Source organism: Chenopodium album, chromosome 9, assembly GCF_948465745.1.
Source record: "Chenopodium album chromosome 9, dcCheAlbu1.1, whole genome shotgun sequence".
Classification (NCBI taxonomy): Eukaryota; Viridiplantae; Streptophyta; class Magnoliopsida; order Caryophyllales; family Amaranthaceae; genus Chenopodium; species Chenopodium album.
Window position 1 is genome coordinate 31,667,566 of NC_137842.1, and position 23,237 is coordinate 31,690,802.

General features: G+C 46.3%; 1 pseudogene; it reads left to right on the forward strand.

The window, feature by feature from the left end:
* Positions 1 to 20,153: 20,153 nt before the first annotated feature.
* Positions 20,154 to 20,252, forward strand: LOC145561162 (small nucleolar RNA R71; annotated as a pseudogene).
* The last annotated feature ends 2,985 nt before the right edge of the window (positions 20,253 to 23,237 follow it).

The window sequence follows — 23,237 nt, forward strand, 5'->3', positions numbered from 1 at the left end:
ACATTTAGATACAAATTATATACAAAAACCTAGAGAAACCATCATCATCAAAAAATTTTATTTCTTTTTTTTTTTCTTTTTTTTTTCTTCTCAAGAAACTCCCAAAAACATCAAGAAATGAAACAAAACAACAAGCACAGACCAACGAGACCATTAGCAAAAATCCACCAAAAGCCTTATCAAAGACTTCTCACCGAGCCCCAGGTGCCTCTCCAAACCAACATAAAACATCCTTTTTGACCCTCCCCCCTCACAAAATGAAGGCATCGACCGCGATGCCTATAAACATGCCAAATAGGGAAAGGGGAGAACAAAAAGGGATATAAACATGCATAAGGGGACTATTGGCCACTAGGGCCGGCACCATCATCACCTGTATCCCAACCTCCGGTGTAACCGGGAGGAAAACCATAGTGACCCTAGAATAGGTCAAGTTGGGATCGGGTTAATTGGTCATAGGGCTCAGGCTGAACAAGGGGCTCGGGGTGATGGGGGTGAACATAGTAATATGCGGGATCACCCCGATAATCACTCCCCCCCGAGACCCTATAATCATAAGGTGGGAAATCGCGCCTTGGCACATCGGGGTCCTCCACCCCGGGCTAATATGGGTACGTAGGGAGGTTATCACCACCCCATGAAGGTACCGGCCCTTGTTGGGACGGCACATAAGGGTAGTTGACCGGAGGTGTGACCTCCCCCCTACGCACACTAGCGTCATACAATGCGCTAGTTTGATAAGACAAAGTTTGGTGGTCCGAGTACATACCTTGCATGCTCAATTGCATGCGCTCCATGTTGTCTCTCATGGCCTCCATCTCTCGGAGATAAGCATCTCCTTGGAAACCTTGTTGTTGTTGTTGTCGTTGTTGTCTTCTTTCTCTTCTTCTTCTTTGAGCATCATCATGAAAATGCTCATGTTGTTGTTGTAGTGGCGGTTGTTGTTGCTCTTCATCATATTCTTCTCCTCCTCCTTCCTCCTCTTCCTCATCATTCTCATCACCCCCATCAATCTCATCATCCTCCTCCATCTCATCTTCAATCCTCCCATTGTCCCTAGGGACCATCCAAATGTTCCTAGCCTCACGAAGGATGGAGGTGGTGGTCGGGTTAGGGAGTAGGCAATGGTGGGTATTTCTCACTAGCCAAGAGTAGGTGCCGGTTCTCCTAGTGCTAGTTATGAAATGTAAAGTGTTAACTTGCTTCAAACTAATCCACACGTCTTCACTCCTTCCAACCGGAGTGCAAGACCTCAAGAACCCCTCTTGCTTAAAATACGACACAAGACGTGTCACCATGCCCCCACAATGAATTTCCCCCGTTTTGACCCCATGCATTATATCCTTGCAACAATTCATGAAGATATAGCCAAAATTAATCCTTGATCCTAACTCCCGCTTGGTAGCCATCCATAACACCATAATCTCCTCTCGAGACAACTTCCCCAAATCTTGCTTATTAAAAACCGAATACCCAAGAATTATATGAAGGATCCTAAGGGTCGGATGGATAATCTCGCTAGCAAGAGACTTTTTCGAATCAAACTCCCTCTTGTTGGTTATGGTTCTCCACCAAGAAACCTCATTATACTCAGATTGGACTAGGGAGATAAGGGGCTCGAAGATATCACCATTGGGGTTGAAACCAAGGGCTACATTGAACTCGGCTAGGTTCATGGTGTGTTTGACATTGAAGAGTTGGAAGGAAATAATAAAATCGGTTTCCCCCACCTTATTGAACTCAAATGTGGAGAAAAACTCAATGGAAGGCTCCAAATAGGTTCTAGGGGCCGATTTTAGAAACTCACCCAAGCTTAGGTTATCTAGAAGGATGTCAAGGTCATTTTCAATTCCTAACTTGGCCATATCCTCACGAAAGTAATGCCGGGAGGGTCTAAACTTCCGGTCTTTCATTTTGTTATAGATGGGGGTTTGTTTAGACCGGTTCCAAAATTTGAGAGGGGGTAAAGGAGGAGGAGGAGCATCATCTTGAGTTGTGGAATGCGGTTGGGGTTGAGGGTTTGAGGATTGGCCTTGAGAAGATTGGCCGGGGGATTGGTTTGAGCGCTTCTTGCTACTTTTGACTCTTCGTATCAAATCCATTGTAAAAAAATTCACACAATTCACAAGAACACAACAAACTCCCTCAAACAAAACAACTTCCACCAAAAATTACTCACAAACCTCCTTACAAAGCCAACCAAACCACCACAAACTACAAGGTACCTGTTCCAATCAACACAACAACCAAAATCCAACAACAAATTACAATATCAACAATCATTCAACAATATAATCATGAATCAACAAGAAAAAGAAACAATATACCAAATTTTCCATAAATCAACCATAAAAAAAAAAGTCATGCTCAAATTCAAGGTAAACAAACCAATGCAAAGAAATCAATTGAAATTGACAAAAATATTACAAAGGTTAGAAGTATACCAAGATTGGAGACTCAAATTAAACTCAAAGCACTTCAAAGACCCGAAATTTCCCGAAAAAGCACGAGAAAGAAGAGTAGGAGTGTTGAAAATGGAGGAATATGGAAGAATTTGTGAAAATTTGGGCAAAAGGTGAAGAAATTTGTGAGAAATTGATGTTTTGGGGTTAGGGTTTGAGAGGAGGTAGAGAGAGAAAGGGGAAAAATAAGGAGAAGAGGAGGAAATAAGAGAGGAGAGAGAGAGAAGAGGGGCGTGCCCCGGGTAAAAACCCAGATCGCCGCGCCCTCTCCCGAAAATGCCACGCCCGCGGTAAATCTCCCGCGCCCGCGGAGAGACCGCGGGTTAACCGCGGGGGCTTCCTGGAATTTATAAAATTTTAATACCTGATGGGGGCCGCGCCCTCTCCAAAACCTCCCGCGCCCGCGGAGAGACCGCGGGGCAACCGCGGGAAGTCCCTGGAATGGATTTTCAAATTTGGTCGAATTGAGGCCCGCGCCCTCTCCAAACATGAGGCACCCTCTCCGAAACCTCCCGCGCCCGCAGGGCAACCGCGGGAAGTCCCTGGAATGATATGTTAATTTTGCTTCAAAGAGGTGAAAATGCCCCCGAGGTCTCTCCTAGCCCTCGGGGAGCCCTCTCCCCTGCACTCTTAACTCTCCTTCAAACCCTTTCTTTCCAACAAGAGATGATAATGGGCGACCTACAAGACAAACACAAAACTAACTCAAAAATAAAATCAAAAACCAATCAAGGAAAAATAAAAGAAAAGAAAGGGAAAAAAAATGAGATGAGAATCCGGGTTGCCTCCCGTAAGCGCTTTTGGTTAACGTCGTTAGCTCGACGTGCACCACCATCTCAAGGTGGCTTAAAAAGAATCATTTTGTGAACAAGTCCAACAAACACTCCATCATAGTACTTCTTGAGCCGATGACCATTAACTTTGAATGAAGATGAGGAGTTCAAAGGAGAAATCTCCACGGCACCATTATCAAAAACATCTTTCACCAAGAATGGTCCACTCCATCTTGACATGAGCTTTCCGGGAAACAACTTCATCCTTGAATTGTAGAGGAGGACTTTGTCACCTACACAAAACTCCTTTTTCTCAATCAACTTGTCATGAACCTCTTTGGAGCGAGCCTTGTAGGTGCTAGCACAATCGTAAGCATCAAGTCGAAGTTCCTCTAGCTCATGAAGATCCAACCACCTCTTCTCCCCCGCACTAGCTAAGTCAAAATTTATCTTCTTGATAGCCCATAAGGCACGATGTTCAATCTCTACCGGGAGATGGAACGATTTGCCATAGACAAGGCGATATGGAGTGGTACCAATAGGCGTCTTGAAAGCCGTCCTATAAGCCCAAAAAGCATCATCTAACTTGTTCGACCAATCCTTTCTATTCCTTGCAACCGTCTTCTCAAGAATGAGCTTTATTTGACGATTGGAGACCTCGACTTGGCCACTCGATTGAGGATGATATGTAAGGCCGAACCGTTGATGCACTCCATGTTTCCTCAACATCTTTAGGTAGGCGTTGTGAACAAAATGAGATCCGTTATCGCTTATCACAGCCTTAGGCACGCCAAACCTTGGGAAGATGATTTTGTTGAACAACTTCAACACTACTTTGTGGTCATTAGTAGGGAAGGCAATGGCCTCAACCCATTTAGAAACATAGTCCACAGCCACAAGTATGAATTGATTACCATATGAAGATGGGAATGGTCCCATGAAGTCAATCCCCCAAACATCGAACACCTTTAACTCAAGAATGGGCTGTTGAGGCATCTCATTCCTCTTGGAGATATTCCCAACCCTTTGACATCGGTCACATGACTTCACAAAGCCCCATGAGTCCTTGAAGAGATGCGGCCACCACAAACCACATTGAAGAACCTTGGTAGCGGTCTTGGAAACACCCATATGCCCACCACTAGGGTCCGAGTGGCACATCCTTAAAACACTAGGCACCTCTTCATTTGGAACACAACGCCTAAGTAAGCCATCAACCCCTCGTTTGTATAGGATGGGATCGTCCCACAAGTAATGTCTTGCTTCCCTTTTGATTTTCTTCCTTTGGTTCTTTGAGAAAGAGGGTGGAAACTCCCCACATGCTAGAAAATTCACCAAGTCGGCATACCATGGGAGTTCCTTCACCTCTATGGCATATAAGAAGTCATCAAGCATTCTATCCTCAATTGGTGAACCATCATCATGAATGTGATCACCCTCAAGGCGAGAAAGATGGTCCGACACAACATTCTCCGCACCCTTCTTATCCCTAATCTCAATCTCAAAAGTTTGCAATTCAAGCACCCATCGAATCAACCTAGGCTTGGACTCTTTCTTAGCAAAGAGATACTTGAGGGCCGCGTGATCCGTGAAGACTATGGTCTTGGAACCCAACAAGTAACAACGGAATTTCTCAAAAGAGTGCACAATTGCTAAAAATTCCTTTTCCGTTGTTGTGTAGTTCTTTTGAGCCCCATTGAGTGTCTTGGACATATAGTAAATCACATGAAGCTTCTTGTCTACACGTTGTCCCAAAACACCTCCAATAGCCCAATCCCTTGCATCACACATCAATTCAAAAGGAAGATCCCACCGTGGGGCTTGAACAATAGGAGTGGAGATAAGGGCCTTCTTCAATCTATCAAATGCCTTCAAGCATTTGTCATCAAAAATGAACTCAACATCCTTTTGAAGAAGGTCATTTAGGGGCTTAGCAATAAGTGAAAAATCCTTGATGAATCTTCTATAGAAACCCGCATGACCAAGGAACAATCTCACACCCTTGACATTCACCGGAGGTGGAAGTTTCTCAATCACTTCTATTTTTGCCTTATCCACCTCAATGCCTCTATTTGAAATCTTGTGCCCAAGCACTATACCTTCCTCCACCATGAAGTGGCATTTCTCCCAATTCAAAACAAGATTGACCTTAACACATCTTTCCAAACACTTCTCGAGGTTCACAAGGCACTCCTCAAATGAGACACCCCCCACCGAAAAGTCATCCATGAAGACCTCCATTTCCTCCTCCAACATATCCCCAAAAATACTCATCATGCACCTTTGGAATGTAGCGGGTGCATTGCATAACCCAAAGGGCATTCTTCGATAGGAAAAGGTCCCATAAGGACATGTGAAGGTAGTTTTCTCTTGATCATCGGGGTGAATGGGGATTTGGAAGAATCCCGAATATCCATCGAGGAAACAATAGAACTTGTGCCTTGTTAGTCTTTCAAGCATTTGATCAATAAATGGAAGAGGGAAGTGATCCTTCTTGGTGGATGTGTTTAGACGTCTATAGTCTATACACATCCGCCAACCCGTGACCGTCCTAGTTGGAATGAGCTCACCCTTCTCATTCTCAACCACGGTCATGCCCCCCTTCTTTGGAACGACATGCACGGGGGAGACCCACCTTGAGCTAGAGATGGGGAATATGATTCCCGCATTCAATAGCTTGGTGATCTCCTTCTTAACTACCTCTCCCATTTGGGGATGTAGTTTTCTTTGTCGTTCGATAGAAGGAAGGGCGCCTTCCTCAAGTGTTATGTGGTGTTGGCACAAGGTGGGGCTTATACCTTTAAGATCATCAATTGTGTACCCCAAAGCACCTTGGTGCTTTCTCAAAACACCACATAACGCTTGAGCTTGGCTCACGCTCAAGGATGCACTAACTATCACGGGGTAAGTGGAATGAGGGCCCAAGAACTCATACCTAAGGTGTGATGGTAGAGGTTTGAGCTCTACCATAGGCACACCATTACCTTCCTTTGATGTGGCCGCTTGCAAAGCTTCTTGGCTTGAGATTTTCAAGCACATTTGCTCATCCACTTCCTCCATGCTTCCATTAAGCAATTTTTCATAGAATGCCACTTCCTTGCATGGTGTACCTACTTTGTCCTTGTTCAACAAAACATTCTCAAGAGCATCATTAGAGGTGAGCAAGTGCTCATGCATAGAAGAGACAACATGATCAAGTGAATCAATCATCATGCAATTTTCTAGAGAAGAAGATGGATATTTCATGCTTTCATTCAAATCAAATTCAATGACCTCATCTCCTACCTTAAGGGAAATCTTTGCACTCCTCACATCAATCATAGCACCCGAGGTAGCAAGAAAGGGTCTACCTAAAATGATTGGAATGGTAGCATCTTCATCCATTTCAAGCACAATAAAATCCACCGGGAACACAAACTTCCCAACCCTCAATGGAACATCTTCTACCTTACCTTTTGGAAACTTGATTGACTTATCGGCTAATTGCAAGGTAATGTTAGAAGGTAAGAGTTCCCCTAGTTCAAGCCTTTGATAAACCGAATATGGCATTATGCTAACACTAGCTCCCAAGTCACATAAGGCATTATCAATTTGCATCTTGTTAATGGCACAAGGGATGGAGAAGTTTTCGGGGTCTTTCAATTTGGGTGGCATTTTGTTCATGATGATAGCACTACAATTTTCGGTCAAATTGATAGTTTCCACAACCTCACAAGTCCTTTTCCCACTCAAAATGTCCTTAAGGAATTTGGCATAATTTGGCATTTGGTTGATCACATCGGTAAAAGGTAGAGAAAGATGAAGTTGTTTTAGCATATCAATGAATCTTCCAAATTGCTCATCCAATTTGTGTCTCGTGAATTTTTGTGGGTAAGGGAGCTTGGGTTTCACAATTTCTTTCTCTACTCTCACCTCTCTAGGTGTCTCAACCACAACCTCATCCAATGATGCCCTATCCCCCTCATTCTCAACCAAGGCTTTCTTAGGAATCTCCTTATCCTCACCCTTCCTAGGCAATCTCTCCTCAAGAACCTTACCACTCCTAGTAACAATAGCATTCACGTGTTTCTTGGGATCAAGACCTTGGGAAGGTAAAGAAGAAGGGCTTGCATGATCTTTCAAAGCATTAGCAAGTTGAGAAATTTGGTTTTCAAGCATTTTATTGTGGGTCATCATTTCATTGAACTTCTTATCACTAACGGCCATGTATGTGTTCAACAACTTGGTTTGATTCTCAATTATTTCTTCCAAATTGGTCCTAGGTGAAGAAGGTTGTGAATAGGAATTTTCTCCTTGAGTCCTTGGAACAAATCCGGGTGGGGGACCTCTTTGAGCATTATTTTGAAAATTGCCCTTCCCTTGGTTGTTCCAAGTACCCCTATTTTGATTTTGTCCATAACCTTGATTATGGTTACCACCACCTTGATTATGGTTACCACTACCTTGGTTGTGATTTCCATAACCTTGGTTTTGATTACCATAATTTTGGCTTTGATTTTGTCCACTATAACCTTGGTTATTATAGCTACCACGAGAACCTTGGTTCCCTTGGTTTCTATAACCACCACCTTGATTATAGTTGTCAAAATTGCCTTGGTTTTGGTAATTCCTATTCCATTGACCTCTTTGATTATCAAACCTTTGAGCATTATTATTTGACACATAATTCACATGCTCACTCTCATTGTTATCAAACTCATCAACACATTTGATTTGGGTATTTTTATACCCGGCCAGGTGGCCCAACCAGAAAGCGCCACGTGTCCTCCATATAGGTGCCATTTGGACCTATGGAGTGATGACACGTGGAGGGTGGACTCTTCTCCGTCCTACGTGGACTGATGGTCCAGCAGGGGCCATTCAGTCGGCGACACGTGTCACCCAAAAGGTGCTTCAGAATCCTTTTGGGCACAGTGACACGTGTCACTCAGGTATTGGCCCTGGGATGGCGGCCTTCTAAGGCCCAAATCCCGAGGCACCGCAAAACGGCGTGACCTAACTCCTAGGTCACCAGATCCTAGGAGGGCACACTTTTCCCTATAAATAGGGACATTACGTCATTTATGACGACACACAAAAAAAGAGAGAATTTTTGACACACAATACGAGACAATACGTCACTTACCACAGAGCTGTCGTTTTCAAGGAACACACAGCACTTTACCTGAGCTTGGAATCCAAGCAGATAACTTTACTTCCGCACGTTTTATCTCCGAATATTTACTGACTTAATCTTCGGAGGCGGACCACCGACCATCCGGCGGTCCGTTTGCTTTGCAGGTACATGCATCCTCAGTTGAATCCAGTTTCAGTGTTGTAACTCTCCCGAGGGACAAAAACCCCCGAAACATTTGGCGCCGTCTGTGGGGAGAGTACCTCTGAAATGGCTTCACAAGAGCTTGTACCAAATCCGGAGACCATTCGGCCTCCAAATGATGTACTGGTCCAAACAGACCATGACTCAGGTGACGACGCTGATGTCGAAACCTATGTGGATCCAAATGGATCCCTCATCTCTAAACGCATCCGCAGTAAGGAACGGCGAGAGCGTCCCCATGTTCAGGCAGGACCAAGCAAAACTGCTGGCCAGCCAAAGAAGCCCTCGGGGCGGCCGGTTGATCCTTCCCAGGCGGCAGGATCAGCTCCCGTCACTCGGGATGAGCTAATGTCACTCCTGAGCAGCCTCAGGGGTGAAATCAAGCAGCTCGCCTCAAAGAAGTCACCTACTCCTAGAAAGGAGCAGTCGGCCAAGAAGCCAGCCCAAGCTGGCAAACAGAAGTCGGTCAGGGACCGTCAGCCGACTCCTCATCCTGCTCCTAAGGAGAAGGCCAGGTCCCAATTTGACCTTAATCGACTCCGTTTCCCAGAAATGGGCGCAAGAAAACCCATCCGGCACATACAGCCGGATGGTAGCAAGAAAACGTTCTCTGACGCTCGGCAATACATTGAGGAGAGGAGAACCCAGCAATCAGAGTCGGCTTCAACGTCGACTTATCATGATAGCTTTCGGAATACCTCTGTGAGGTGTTCCCAGTCTGTACATGAGACCCCAGCAAGCAGCCAAAGGGTTCAGTCTGGGCCACATGTGATTCAGTCCGCCCAGTACATGGCACAGCCATTGTACCAGGCGCCAGTTGTACCTTACATGCAACCTACCCTCTATGGAGGACAGGCGGCATACGGCTATCAGCCGATGGACTGGCAGCTTAGGCTGCAACACCTTGGAGATCAACCCTCTGCTTTCTCCAGGGAAATAACTGAAGCCGTACAACCGGCCAAAGTTAAAAACGTTCTGGTTGGAGCCTATGACGGGACCTCCAACCCAGAAGACCACCTGCTAGCATACACCCACCTCATGTATTTACAGGGGTTGGATGATGCCGCATGGTGTCGTTGCTTTCCAGCCACCCTGAAGGGCATAGCCCAGCAGTGGTTTGGCAACCTGCCGGCTGGCTGCATAAATAGCTTCAAAACGCTTGCGTTCTTGTTTGCATCAAACTTCTCTATGAACATCCCTGCCAAAAAGACAAGTCTTGACTTGGGCAATGTACAGCAGGGAGATAGAGAAGGTTTGCGATCCTACGTCAGGCGGTTCAATCTGGTCCGAATCCAGATTCATGGGCTGTCTGATGAGGTCGCCTTCACAGACTTCTTTAAGGGTCTGAAGGACGGGTCTACCTTTAAGTACGAACTCGTCCGCAAACAAATCTTTACTCTGCAAGGAGCCTTGCGAGAGGCGGAAGCCTACATACAGGCGACCGAACTCTACTCCTCCAATAAGCAGTCGGACCATAAGAAGTCCGACCGGCAGAAAGAGACTCGGTCTGCTCAGCCGGCTCCTAAGCCAGAAGAGAGCAAAAAGAAAAAGCAAGTCTGGGCCATTGATAACTCTGATCAACCGGCCCAGAAGAAGAAAAAAGAGTGGAAACCGTACGTCCCAAGGTACGAATTCCACAAGGACTGCTGCTCCATCCTTTTGGAAATTAAGGATCGGCTAGCTCTTGAAAAGTCGACTGCTATGAAAGGTTCCGCTGAAAATAGGAACAAAAACAAGCATTGCCATTTCCATGAGGATGTTGGCCATGACACGAACGACTGCTTTAGTCTCAAGCGGGAGCTCGACCGTCTGGCCGACAAAGGACAGCTTAAGTCCTATGTGAAGTCCAAAGTGACTTCAAAAGCAAATCCGGGGCAGTCCAAGAAAAAGACTCCCCAGCCTGCTGTGAGTGCCGAAACTGATGAAGAACCGGTGTACACCATAGCAGGCGGATTTGCCGGTGGTGGCCCGACCATTCGGGGTACCAAGGACCATCTTAGAAAGATGGTCAATTCTGTTGAGGAGGGGGATACATCTAGCACATCCACCTTCCCTAAAGTTGTCATCACCGAACAGGACAGAGGCAAAGTCCGTCGGCCGCATGATGACCCTGTTGTCATTGAATGTAAAGTCGCCAACCAGCTGGTTGGCCGAATTCTGATTGACACAGGAAGTTCCTCTGACCTCATCAGCCTCAAATGCTTGTCCAATCTCAAGTACAAACCGGATAGCATGATGGAGGTCACCCACACCTTAGTTGGGTTTGGAGGAGGACTTGTGCACCCAGTCGGACGAATCGACCTACCTGTCCGCCTGGGAAGCAGGGGAGACGGTCGACACATGACCATCCGTCTCCTAGTGGTTGAAGAGCTCACGGCTTACAACCTCATCTTTGGCCGACCCACTCTTAATGAGTGTAAGGCCGTCATCATCCCTGCTCTCATGTTACTCAAGTATGAGAAGGATGATGGAACAGTTGGTTCCCTTAATGGGGACCAAAAGACGGCTCGAGAGTGTTATCTCTCGGACGTCAAGCCTGCGGCCGCAGCATCCGGCCGGGGCAAGCAAATGATTGACCTTGACGATGTCGAGGAAGAACAGTCGGCCCCACCAGCCGGAAAGAAAAGAAAGACTGATCAGCTGGTGGTGGTCAAAAAAGAAAAGCAATAGCAATCACTGACCGGGGAAAGGTCGGATGATCTTCGTCCCCAGCCTACTGGAGAGCACATTGATATCCCTCTGGATGATAGCCGTCCAGAGCGGACTGTTAAGGTGGGGATGATTGCCTTTGCAAAGTTGGGTGAAAACCTTCACCAGCTGCTCAAGGAATTCAAAGACATCTTTGCCTTTGAAGTGGAAGAAATGCCAGGCATCAGCCCGGATCTCGCCGTCCACAAACTCGCCGTGGATCCTAAAAAGAAGCCCATCCGGCAAAAGAAAAGAAACCACGGCGAAGAAAGAATTCAGGCGGCAGCTGCCGAAGTAAAAAAGCTGTTAGATGCCAAGTTCATTCGGCCGTGCAACTTCCCTGAGTGGGTGGCTAACGTTGTGTTAGTAAAAAAGCCGAATGGAACTTGGCGGATGTGTGTTGATTACACAGACCTCAACAAGGCATGTCCAAAGGATAGCTATCCACTGCCTAAGATCGACAGTCTGGTCAACTCAACAGCCGGACATGCCCTGATGAGTTTCATGGACGCCTATTCAGGTTTCCATCATATCCCCCTGTGGAAAAAAGATCAAGAAAAGACGGCATTCGTCACTGATCAGGGGTTGTTCTGTTATACTGTGATGCCGTTTGGTTTGAAGAATGCGCCTGCTACCTTCCAACGAATGATTAATACGGTCTTCATTAATCAAATCGGAAGGAATGTAGAGGCGTACATTGACGATATGATAGTCAAATCCAAACAGCAGGCGGATCACCTTGCTGATCTCCGAGAAACATTCGCCACACTCAGGCGGCACAAGGTCATGCTTAACCCAAAAAAGTGTGTCTTTGGTGTTGAGTCTGGGAAGTTTCTCGGATTTTTGATTGACCAAAGAGGAATAGAGGCCAACCCTGAGAAAATACTAGCGGTAATCGACATGCAGTCGCCCCGTACTGTGAAGGAAGTGCAAAAACTAACAGGTTGTCTGGCGGCCCTGGGGAGATTCCTCAGCCGTTCAGGCGACAAGTGTCTCTACTTTTTCCAGGCAATCAAAAAGAAGACAAACTTTGAATGGGGGGATGATGCAGAGGCGGCCTTTCAAAGGCTAAAAACTCATCTGCACTCTTTGTCGAGGCTTGTCAGCCCTTTGCCTAAAGAGAAGCTCTTCATGTACTTAGCCGTCTCTGATCATGCCCTCAGTGCTGTCCTCTTAGCTGAAAGAGACGGCATCCAGCTCCCGGTGTATTTCATAAGCCATGTTTTGAGAAATGCGGAGCTTCGGTACCCCATGGTTGAGAAATTCGGCCTTGCCCTTTACATGGCCATCAAGAAGCTTAAACCTTACTTCTTGGCGCATGCGGTAGAGGTCTATACTGACCAACCGATCAAACGGCCACTCACAACCTTGGAGTCTTCTGGACGAATGCTCAAATGGGCAATCGAAATACAAGGATTAGAAATCACTTATGAATCAAGGAAGGCAATAAAGGGACAAGCATTCGCTGACTTTATTGTCGAAATGACAAGGCCGGTTGTTCCGGACAATACGGACCAGGTCTGGAAAGTATATGTGGATGGGAGCTCCACTGTGAACGGCTGTGGTGCGGGGATTATCTGTCAATCTCCTGAAGGAAATAAGTACGAATACGCACTACGGTTCAAGTTTCAGGTCTCTAATAATGAGGCCGAGTATGAGGCCCTGCTGGCCGGCATCCGGTATTGCAAGGCGGCAGGGGCGAAGAAGGTATCCGCCTGCTCTGATTCTCAACTGATCGTACTCCAGGTTAATGGAACGTACGAGGCCACTCATCCGGCCATGATAAAATATTTGCAGGCGGTAAAGAGTGAAGTTGGGTCACTTGAAGAATTTCACCTAACTCAGGTGCCCAGGTCTTCAAACAACCAAGCGGATGCTCTGTCCAAGTTGGCATCATCCGCCTCCTGTGAAACGCCTCGGTCAGTCTTCTGGGAGGTCATGGAAAAAAGAAGTATATCAGAGGAAGACCCCATTGGAATTCTTGACCGAAGCTCAACCTGGATGGACAGCATCCGGACCTATCTTGCAGACGGCACGCTCCCTGACTCACCACGGGAGGCGGCTGTTCTGAAAAAACGAGCAGCTAACTTCGAGTTACGGCAAGGAGAGCTCTTCAGGGCTGGCTTTTTGAAACCCCTGTTGAAGTGTGTTACCCCTGAAAAGGGGAAGGAAGTTCTCGAAGAGTTGCATTCGGGATTCTGCGCCTCCCATATAGGCGGCAGATCCCTCGCGGCCAAGGCCAGGCGGCTTTACTTTTGGCCGACTCTGGAGTCGGATGCCATGGAAATGGTGAAAAAATGTGACAAGTGCCAAAAGTTTGGCAAGCTCATCCATCGTCCGGCTACAGACCTGACGGCCATCCACAGCCCAATACCCTTTGCCAAATGGGGCATGGACATTCTGCACCAGGCGGCAAGCGCTATATATTGGTGGCTGTGGATTACTTTACTAAGTGGGTAGAGGCTGAGGCAGTCAAAAACATCAAGACTAAAGACGTCATTTCCTTTATCTGGAGGAACATAATCACTCGTTTCGGGGTGCCCATGTCTATGGTTTTTGACAATGGTCCTCAATTTGAGACGCCTCAACTCAAGACTTGGCTGGGAGACCAGGGGGTCTCAAGCTTCTTCGCATCTGTCGGCCGGCCACAAGCAAACGGCCAGGTTGAAGCCTTCAACAAGTTAATCTCAGACGGAATTAAAAAGAAGATTGAGCGGGCTGGTGGCCTTTGGGCGGATGAATTACCACACGTCCTTTGGTCCATCAGAACGACTGCTAAAGGGGCAACGGGAGAAACCCCATTCCTAATGGTGTATGGTGCAGAAGCTGTTCTGCCCATTGAGCACTATGAGCCTACCCTTCGAATCATGTTGTATGATGAAGAGGCAAATTGGGAGGCCATGCGCCTAGCATTGGACTCACTTCCAGAACGCAGGGTCAATGCTGCCTTGCGTCATGAGATATACCGTCTGAGAATGACTCGGGCTTATAACAAAAGAGTACACAAGCGTCCTCTCAAAGTGGGGGACTTTGTGCTACGGAAAATGGAGGCAGTCGGTAGGGCGAATGAACAGGGAAAGCTAACCCCAAATTGGGAAGGCCCCTACCGAATTTATGAGGAGATAAGAGACGGCACCTACCGCCTGGAAGAACCAGACGGCAGGCAGCTGCCCAGAACTTGGAATGTAGACAACTTGAAAAAGTACTACTTCTAAGTACGAATGTAAAGACCTCAATTTTGTAAATCTCACGTATAGTTAATGAGAATATGCCTTCATTTCCCAACTTATCTTTTTATTTAAGTTTTTTAAGTGCCGCCTGTACCAAATACAGACGGATAATATGTTTGGAAAGCGTCTGTCCCAACAGCAGACGCCCCAATCCCTCTGAAGGAGCCGATTGTTTTAGAATAGTCGTCCCTACGAAATTCATCAAGTTTACACCAACACTTGATGAATAATTACTTGATCATTTAAGAGGCCTAAGGCCAGATAAAATCATGATGAGGCCCATGGCCGGATGTTAATAAACAAAAAGAGACCGAATGGTCACAGTCTGCTCCAACATGAGCATGACCGTCTGCTCCAACATGAGTCAGATAACCGGCGACGTCCATTTGGGCGAATTCGTCGAGGAGAAGCATCTCCCATTTGGGTGGCACATTGCTCTACGAATATATCAAGCGGCCCTACCGAATGCTAAGGCAGCATTCGCAGTCGTTTGTTTTAATCGAAAGTGAAATCTAAAAGACCTGAATTTTCTATTTAACGCAGTCGTCACTGTTTCATGAGTAGAGGCTAATTGAGGCATAAAGCCGGATGCGCCTGTTATTGCTCAGGGGCAAAACAGGCGGAATATTTTATACAAGTTAAGTTAACTACTTAGCAATTATTGAGGCTATTGGCCGGATGACGTCTGATCCTTGCCTATGGGGCAAGACAGGCGGACAATTATTTTTAAAGAAAATTGGTTAAGTTACAAACTTAGCATTTTATCTCAAAGAGGCCTATGGCCGGAGGCGCTTGTTTTAGCTTATGGGGCAGAACAAGCGAAGGTTTACCCTTAGCAAATTAGCTAAGTTGGAAATTTGAGTTAGTTCGAGCCAATGGCCGAATGAACACTTATGTTTGCCAATTCTGGATGGACGTCTGCCGCGTGGTTTGGGGCAATCACCATAGTGATTGATTGACTTAGAAACCATGCATACTCTTCTAAGTATCAAAAATTTCTAAGTCAATCAATCCAATAAACCGAAACCACCCGACATCCGTCCAGGGGCAAGAACATTCGCATGGTATACAGGTTATAATACTTAGCCAAAAACATGCAATGAAAAATTCAAAATGCAAAGGACAACAACAATATGGATAACTTCAGCCAAATAGCCGAAGGATTTAAATTAAAGACCAATCGTCACCAGACGATTGGTTAAGATTGTTATCTGGCAAAGCCAGAAAGATTGTCAAATTACCCGACCCCTCGGTCGGTAAAGATACAAATACTCGGCACACAGGCCAAGAAAAGAAAAGTATATGGCCATTCGGCCGCAGAAAAGCATAAAAGCTTAAGTGATTAGGGGAGAGCCTCTTCAGTGGCAGCCGGCTTGTCGTCCTTCGGCTGCTCTTCCTCCTTTTTCTCTGGCTCCTCCGCCTGATCCTCCTCCTCGCCGCCCGAGGACGACTCCCCAGAAGAGTCGGACCCAGAACTTTCCTTGGCCTCAGCATTCTCAACCTCTTCAATAAGGCGAGCGTCGAATGCTTTGCTGGCTTCGTCAAATTTGGATTTCCAAATCTGATAGTCCGAGTCCGGCTGTACAGCCGCCCAAGTGTCCCGCATGATGGCTTCATAATCGCTCATCATTTTCTTAACAAGAGCCTCTCTCTCTTGATCAGCCACGGACTCAAACTTGGACTTCAGCTGATGCTCCTGGTTGCTGAGGCGCTGCTCCAGGCGGCCCACCTTCTGCTTGGCTCTCTCGGCCTCTTCTTTGGCATCTTGAAGAGGCTCGAGCTTCTCCTTAAGAGTTTTAATCTCTTTCTTAAGGGAAGTGATGCGCAGGCGGGCCGAGTCCAGGTCCTTCTTCACCTGCATATTGGCTTCCGCCTGCGAATACATCATATCAAGCGTCAGATACTCATTCTGAGCAATATCAAATTGAGCTCGATCCAAGGCGGACTCGGCCTGAGCTTTAGCGACTGTTACCTCTTTGGATTTCTCCTTGAGGGGTTGCCTGAGCCCTTGGACGCGCAGCATGGCCTGCAAAAGAGCCGAATGGTTAAAACCAGGCGAAAAAAGAAATAATGCTTAATAAAAAAAAAGGTTGCTTGAGCTAACTCATACCTCGCAGAGGTTCCCCAAGATGCCATCCAAGTCAAGGGTGTCGACTCCTCTGACAGACGCCTTGTCGTCAGGATCGACCACCCTCAGCATGGACTTGGCCATCTGGACTACAGTCGGCCTCTGCACCGGAACTGAGAAGGAGAGAAAGTTAGAGAAAATAACTCAAGTACATCTAAATGGAAGAACAATAGGGGCGAATGGATTTTACCGTCGTCCTTCTGTTCCTCCTCTCTCCCCAGGCTTCTCTTCTCTCCTGCTGAGCCGACAGCAGTGGTGGGTTGCTGATCTCCTTTTCAGCTTCGAGAGAAGAGGCGTCTGGGCCCTTCTTGGGCTTATGAGCAACGTGATTCCGGCCGCCCTTGCCGGATGCGCTCACGTCACCTGCCCTAGTCTTTTGGATTTTAGGGTCGGATGGTTTTGAAGGAGATTTGGAAGGCGCACCCTACATCAACACAAGATAAACGTAAGTTAGAAATCATTCGGGCAAATTTAATATTGGTCAGAAATGAAAGTATAACAATTTTCTACCTTAGAGGTGCCGCCAGTTTTCTGTTCATCCACTTTGGTGTGAGTGGTTACTTCTGCCCTGTTTAAAACATTCGACCTGTATCGAGCAGCAGATACAGCCGGCTTCCTTGTGGCCGAGAGCTTTTCCATTGCTTTGTCTGCAAAAATGAACAAGTGATTAGCTTCCTTAAACAAGTACTGAAAAGCAGAAGTAAATTACATATAAAACAGACGGCCGACTACCTCTCGGCATCTCGGAACTTAGCCCACAGGCGGCTAAGAATGTCCCTTCTTCAAACCACTTGTACAAAGGGAGATAGCATTGAGGGGTGACCTCCTTATCCCCCTCATCATTCGTCCACACGCACACGGTAAACAACCCCGCGTCCATGATCTCCTCTTTTGCCCGCCTGGGAATAGGCGGCAATGCGCTCCTGCCTGCTAGGAGAGGTGGATCCTTATTCCACCTATTATACTTTTGGTTCAGGCGGCTGTCGGTAGACTTGACTATATAAAACTTAGTCCTCCAGTCTTTCCACTTGTTCTCTTTGCCAACAGCCATCATGTACCCCTTGCAAGTGGTCAAGGTGTACCAGCCTTCACCGCCCCTAGCAGGCGCCCTGCTCAGATAGTGCATGTGGGCGAACGCTTCAAAGCTCGCCTCCACCTGCAGCATCTCACAGGCGGCAACGTACCCCAGAATATTGATCCAGGAGTTGGGTACAAGTTGCCAGATACCCAGTTGGTATCCGTCCAAGATCCTCTCCACGGCCGGATGGAGAGGGAAGCGGAGGCCAGCCTGGAAGGCCGCTTCATAGCAGCCGAATGCTTTGTCTTGATAGCTGACCAGGCTCGGCCAGGTTATGGTGTCGCCCTCGTTAGGGACCGACAAAGTGTAGCCATAGCCTAGGACGACCTTGCGCCTAAAATTGGCAAGGCCGGATGCCATGGCGCTCCGCCTGCCTGGCGGAACATGCTGATAGTAGGGGGCTCTCTCCAAGCGCCTGGAAGCACTCGGCTCGGCCCAGCTTTCCCCTCTATCCACTGCCAGGGACTCTCTGGCAGAATCTATGTTTGATCTAGCCTCCTCTGAAGTTACGGAGGCATTCTCTGAAGAAGATGACGAGGCCGACTCGTCATCAGAGCTCTCATCAGAACTAGGGGACCGCCGACTGGTGCCAGCGGGGTCCTCCCCTAGACTCTCTTCCGGCGCCTGTCCAGAAGGCCCGGGTTGATATTCTTCATCCGCCTCCCCCAGGATTCCATCACTGGGAGTTCCACTAGATGTGGGCGAATGGTAATAAGTGGGGGTAGGAGGAAGATAGGAAGGGCTGTCAGGGTGTTCCGACAGCTCACTTCGAGGCACTCTTATTGAGCCGTCTGAAAAAACAGTCGACCCATCCGAATGGTAGAAAACTCCATCGGAGCTACACTGCCTTGCTGTTCTTTTGATTCTGGCCATAGTGTCCTGCACAGACACGGAAACGGTCGGATTCGGAGAAGTTCGCAAAGCAGGGTCTTTGGCCAAGTATTCGGCACTGCTAGTTCTAGATTCAGCCGTCCCCGGTGACCGGCTGATCACTATCCTACGCCGTGCCGCATGCAATTGGGGAACCATTTTTTTTCGAAAACAAAGAAAAAATGAAGAGTAAAAAGAAAATACAGGCGTTACCTTTAGAAGAAGGGAGAAAGACGCCTGGTTGACTAAAGAACAGTCGAACTGGTAGCCGAGTGTCGGATGCTTGAAAAACGCTTAGGGAATTTTGAGATTCTTTAAGTCAAAAAGTCCAAGATTCTCCAGAGATTCGCCAAGGTGTGAATCCAAGAGGGGGGTCAAACCTTACTATTTATAGGGGGGTAAAAACCCTAATTTTTCCCTCCAGTAATTTTTGAATCTGACCACTCAGATACTGACACCTGTCACAGGAGTCGCGTGCAATGCACGTGTCCCCTGTGAGGGGCAAATGATTTGGGTATTTTTATACCCGGCCAGGTGGCCCAACCAGAAAGCGCCACGTGTCCTCCATATAGGTGCCATTTGGACCTATGGAGTGATGACACGTGGAGGGTGGACTCTTCTCCGTCCTACGTGGACTGATGGTCCAACAGGGGCCATTCAATCGGCGACACGTGTCACCCAAAAGGTGCTTCAGAATCCTTTTGGGCACAGTGACACGTGTCACTCAGGTATTGGCCCTGGGATGGCGGCCTTCTAAGGCCCAAATCCCGAGGCACCGCAAAACGGCGTGACCTAACTCCTAGGTCACCAGATCCTAGGAGGGCACACTTTTCCCTATAAATAGGGACATTACGTCATTTATGACGACACACAAAAAAAGAGAGAATTTTTGACACACAATACGAGACAATACGTCACTTACCACAGAGCTGTCGTTTTCAAGGAACACACAGCACTTTACCTGAGCTTGGAATCCAAGCAGATAACTTTACTTCCGCACGTTTTATCTCCGAATATTTACTGACTTAATCTTCGGAGGCGGACCACCGACCATCCGGCGGTCCGTTTGCTTTGCAGGTACAGGCATCCTCAGTTGAATCCAGTTTCAGTGTTGTAACTCTCCCGAGGGACAAAAACCCCCGAAACAACATTCATTAGGACAATTACTAGAGTCATGATCATACGATCCACATGCATCACAAAACAAACAACCCATAGGCATATTATGTGAAGAGGGGGGGGTTGAGAGTTAGAAGGATTACCTCTCCCCTTAAATTGGGAGGGAAGATTCGAAGCTTGGGATGAAGTAGAAGTGCTCTCCAACTTGGCTTTGATTGCGGTCATCTCCTTTCCCAAGTTTGTCATTTGGGAGGAAAGGTTGTTGATCGCATTTAGATGGTCTACCGAGTACAATGAAGATTGCTTGCTTGAAGAGTCTCTCTCCCCATCTTGCCAATCTCTATAGTACGTCACCACGTCCTCAATGATGTCCACCACTTCTTCTTCGGTCTTGTTCATGATAGGACCCCCGGCCCCCCCCATCAAGGCATGACTTGCCTTGGGGACTTAAACCGCCATAGAAGATTTGGACCACTTGGTATGTTGGGATTCCGTGGTGAGGGCACTCCCTTTGATACTCTTTGTATCTCTCCCATGCTTCGTAAAGGCTTTCATTTGGCCTTTGCTTGAACCCTTGAATCAAGGCTCTTGCCTCCGCCGTCTTCTTTTGAGGGTAGAAGCAGGACAAGAAGGCCTTTGTAACATCATCCCATGTTCTCAAGGAGTTGGGCTTCACTTCTTTATCTAGCCACTCTAAGGATCTTCCTATGAGAGAGAAGGGGAACAACTTGAGGCGTATGAACTCTTGAGAAACTCCGTTGACTTTGATGGTGTTGCAATATTTTTCAAATTCTTTAAGATGGTTCAACGGGCTCTCATTCTTAGCCCCACTATATTGCCTCCTCTCAATTAAGGTGATCATGGCCGGCCGAATCTCGAAATCATTTGCCGGTGTTGTAGGGGGAGCTATGCCGCTCTCGAACCTATAAGCACCGGGTATTCCTAGCTCCTTCAAGGCCACTCTCGGATTTTCTCCCATGCCTTGCTCTTCTTCAATCTCTTCTTCACTTGAAGAACTATACCCCAAGGATCGATTAGCTATTCTTCTCCTTGAGAGAGTCCTTTCAATTTCCGGGTCAAAAGGCACAATGGATCGATCACGAGCTCTATGCATGCAAAACTTCAAAGAAAATATTAGTAGCACGGCTACAAGTGTAGCCTAAAGAAACAAAATATTTTTGTATTTTTTTTCAATTAAAATGAAGTAGACTCAACAACAAAAGCTAAGCACCAATAGCATTCCCCGGCAACGGCGCCATTTTGACAAGAGGAAAATGTATGTCGTTATCTACCCTTCCCCCAAGTCAAACAAAATTTGTAAACACCTAACCAACCTTATATGAATATAGGGCAAGTTAAGGGTCGATCCCTAGGGAATGCAATGATGAAAAATAGAGTCTAAGTCAAGCTACCTCGAAGATGGAGTTGAGATTATGGTTGGCACTATGGTAAACTAAAACAAGTCTAATCAAGTAAAACAAAGGTCTAGACACTAGGGATATGGGTTCCACATGCAAGTTCAATGATAATGCTAGTTTAGAGCTCAATCAATTAATTCAAGTATTGCAATGGACAAACAATAGTAGCAATCAAGAGAGTTCAAATGCTATCTCCTATAGGCCAATCTAGGTGTCACTATGAAAGGCAAATCAAGAAGAATCACAAGCAAACCCAATCAATTAGAGCAACTTTCAATTCAATTGTTCATGTCATTAAGAGTTGCAATGCAATCTAGATTAATCTTATAGGTTGATCACTCCTAGTCTAATCAATCACATGCAAAACTATGTCAACCAATTTAATTGCAACAAATCAATCAATCAAAGAGCATCAACTAGCAATTTCATTAATCAAACATGCTTCCCCCTTTCCCTAGCAACTAATCTACTCACTAATCATGGTGAAATTCAAGAACAAATAACTAGAAATTGCATTAATCTTTATTCTATATCAAAATCTAAGAGAAATCAAAATAATCAACAATATCAAATTCAAATCCAAAGAAGAACAAGCAACAAGCAAAAATCAAATAGCAAGTAAGTAAAAGATGAAAGAAGGAAGAGATTCTCACTAATATTGATGATTGAAAATGAAGAAATCCAAACTTGATAGATCAAATGTTAGGTTACAAATCCAAAACAAAGAAATTCTCTCTAACTTCTCTCTAAATTCTCTCTCTAAAACTAAGCTAATGAAAAATTATCAAAAAGTCCCCTTTTGAAAAGGAATTACAATTCTATTTATAGGTAAAGAAGAAACCAGCAAATCCCGCGGTCTCTCTCGATGAATCCGCGGCCGCGGAGAAATGGGTACGGAACCCTCCGCGGGCTTTCTGGGCAGCACCCGCGCCCGCGGCAAGATGGACCGGCGCCCGCGGCTAAAGATGCCGCGCCCGCGGCCAATCCCCCACTCCCAAAACTCAATCAGGGGGCCGCGGTCTCTCTGAGATGGAGCGCCCTCTCCAGATTTCCCACGCCCGCAGAGAGCCCGCGGGGCAACCGCGGGAAGCTCCTGCCAAAATCTTGCAATTTGCTCTTCTTAAGCTCGCGCCCGCGGCTCCACTGACCCGCGCCCGCGGCCTGCTGGAAATACCTTGGAGACCTCTCCGAGGCCTCTCCAAGGCCTCTCTAAGCCCTCTCTAGCCAAATGCTTCTTCCTTACTTGATCATTAAGGCCCCAACTCGATTCCTTTGCAAAGGTGATTCTCCAAATACCTACACAAGCAAACAAAGAAAGGAAATAAAAGGAAAAGGAGCCAAATAAAAGGAAAACACGAGGAAAACACGAGAACCATAAAGAAAAGAGGAGAAAGAGAAACCTAAGGAAAAAGGACCAAAAATAAGAGAAGAAAGCATGAAAAAGGGAAAGAAATAACCCTAAAAGACTACCCTATGAGTGCCATAAATGACACTCATCACATAATCAAATGAGAATCAGAGTCCATCCAACTGTTACTTTGGATCTGCAAAATCGTTATGTGACCTAACCTTACTTTGTTGTAAGTAAGTTTACTTTGAATCAACTAATATTACTTTTGCGATCTACTTATATCATTGTAATAAAACAAAATAACTCATATCTAGCGAAATGAAAACAATTTATTACCTTTGTCATGGATCAACACTTGTCCAAACCAAGTAAAAACAAATCAGTAATTAAACTAACATTGTAAATTGTCTCATCAAAACTTGAAATTGTTCTAAAATCATGATAAACTGATTAGAAAATAAAACTATGAATCTATCTCTGGCCACTCAAAAACCGCTAGTGCACCTTCAAGCTCCATTTCCTTTGCTAGCCTCACTTATTTGCAGATCCTGCGCAACATTGATAATGTTAAGCACTGCAACTTGGTATCACATACCTTAGTGAAAGTTAAAATGTTTATAACAAGAGTGTTAGGTAACTCTTACCTGTCACTTCATCCTAGTGAGGACATTCCTTTTCAAGCTCTGGCTTATTCTCCTTTCAGGTAATTCTCTGCGTGATTCTAGAGTAAATCAACTAGCTTGACTGCAGAATCATTATCATCTAGTGAAAGTTTCTCAAGATCAAAACAATCACGTAGAGAA